This window comes from Triticum dicoccoides, chromosome 2B, assembly GCF_002162155.2.
Source record: "Triticum dicoccoides isolate Atlit2015 ecotype Zavitan chromosome 2B, WEW_v2.0, whole genome shotgun sequence".
NCBI classification, from domain to species: Eukaryota; Viridiplantae; Streptophyta; class Magnoliopsida; order Poales; family Poaceae; genus Triticum; species Triticum dicoccoides.
Genome location: NC_041383.1, coordinates 339,272,893 through 339,274,653, shown reverse-complemented (window position 1 = coordinate 339,274,653; position 1,761 = coordinate 339,272,893). Strand labels below are relative to the sequence as shown.

Genomic DNA, 1,761 nt, shown 5'->3' with positions numbered 1-1,761 from the left:
GAACCTGCTGCTGCTTCTTCTTGCGCCCCTTGCTGCTGCTCCTCTGAACCTGAACCCTTGTGGCTGCTATCTCTCTCTCTGAAATAACTTGAGACATATATGATGTGTAACATTCAGATTTGTTAAGTGTTAGTAACCTACTTGTTCAGTTTCAAACTTATGCTTTATTTGTGGATGTGTGAACTGGATCGTGGCATGTATCACTCAGTTTGTATGCTCAATAATTATCTATAAATATCCCCTGTGTGTTGTAGTTGCCGTAGTAATTTTCAGTTTGTAATACCTGTGTGATATATATAATTCTGTGGTGTTAAACATTTCTGTCCTTGTCCCATTATCTTTGTTCTGTGCTTTTCTTCTTATATATAACTAATAGTTATATTTGTGATCATATATTGGTACTTCCTTTCTGTCGATGATGATGTCCTGTGTGTGTATTTTAGTTTCTAAAATAATATGAAAATACCAAAAAGACAAAGCAAAGATAATCTTCATCTCCCTTTGCTTCTGTGTCATTTCCTTAGTTGATGATCTTAGTTAGTCTAGATTTAATATTTTGCTTTCACCACCCAATATTGTGTTACCTAGATTTAGCCGAGCGTAGTCGCCGTCGCCTAGTCCCTGTGGGGAACACGACACTCGCAGTTCGGGTGAAATATCCCACTGTACTTTCAATTGATCATTTTGGCGCCGTTGCCGGGGAGTAGCGTCGAGTGACCGTGTTAGGCTATAGACTAGGTTTATTTTAGTTCCGTGTTTAATTCGTCGTGTATTTCATTTTCTGCATTTCTTTTATATTTTTTCGTCGTTGTTGCTTCGGCTTATTAGGATACTAACATTCTGACTAGTATTTACTGTTTATGAGTGTGCGTAGGAAATCTGAACTATTTACAGGTTGATTGATAGTTACACTTGGCGGAGATATGGCGATGCTTCGTGATGTTTGGATGCCAAGCAGCCAATGCTATTTCACAGGGCCACTTTGGCCGTCTTTTGAGGCGGAAAATTTTGAGCTAAAGCCTGGTCTTATTGCTTTGGTTCAACAACATCAGTTTGGAGGGTTGCCTAATGAAGATCCTTACGAGCACTTACACCGAGTCATGGAGTATTCAGATACAGTCAAGTACCATGGAGTTCCTCAAGATGCAATCATGTGCAGGTTGTTCACATTCTCCCTCCGTGATGATGCTCGTGCTTGGTATCGATCCTTGCCATCAAGGTTATACAGTTGGAATGAGATATCGCGAGCTTTCTTGGATAAATATTTCCCACTACACAAGCAGTCCGCAATTCGAGATGAGATCTTCAATTTCGTTCAGCGTGAAGGCGAGAGCTTGTATGATGCTTGGGAGAGATACAAAGCCTTATTCAGGAGATGTCCTAATCATGGGCTCGAGAGATGGTTAGAGCTGCAGATATTCTATAGAGGATTGACTTCGGACACTCGAGCTTACGTCGACATGGCAGTGGGTGGAGCTATTACAAACAAGACACTTGATGAAGCTTTTCTGCTGATTGAGAGCATAGCTTTCCACCAACTTCAGTGGTACAATAAGAAGCCCACATCTGATTCATTGGTTTGCTTGCAACAAATCACTATACCTCAACCACCAATTCTTACACAAAAGCCCGAGCCTCTATCTCAGTGTGACAAGGTTGAGCTTGCATGGATTATATTTGATGATGATGACACCATTCTAGTTGACACACACGCTACAGATCATCTGGATACTAGTGTTGGAGATTCAGTTTTGCATTGTG

General features: G+C 40.9%; 1 non-coding gene across 1 annotated transcript; it reads right to left on the bottom strand.

Moving 5' to 3' along the window:
- Window positions 1-1,282: 1,282 nt before the first annotated feature.
- Window positions 1,283-1,393, bottom strand: LOC119266208. Its single transcript, XR_005131932.1, has one exon. It is a non-coding gene; the product is annotated as a small nucleolar RNA R71 (small nucleolar RNA).
- Between the last annotated feature and the right edge of the window lie 368 nt (window positions 1,394-1,761).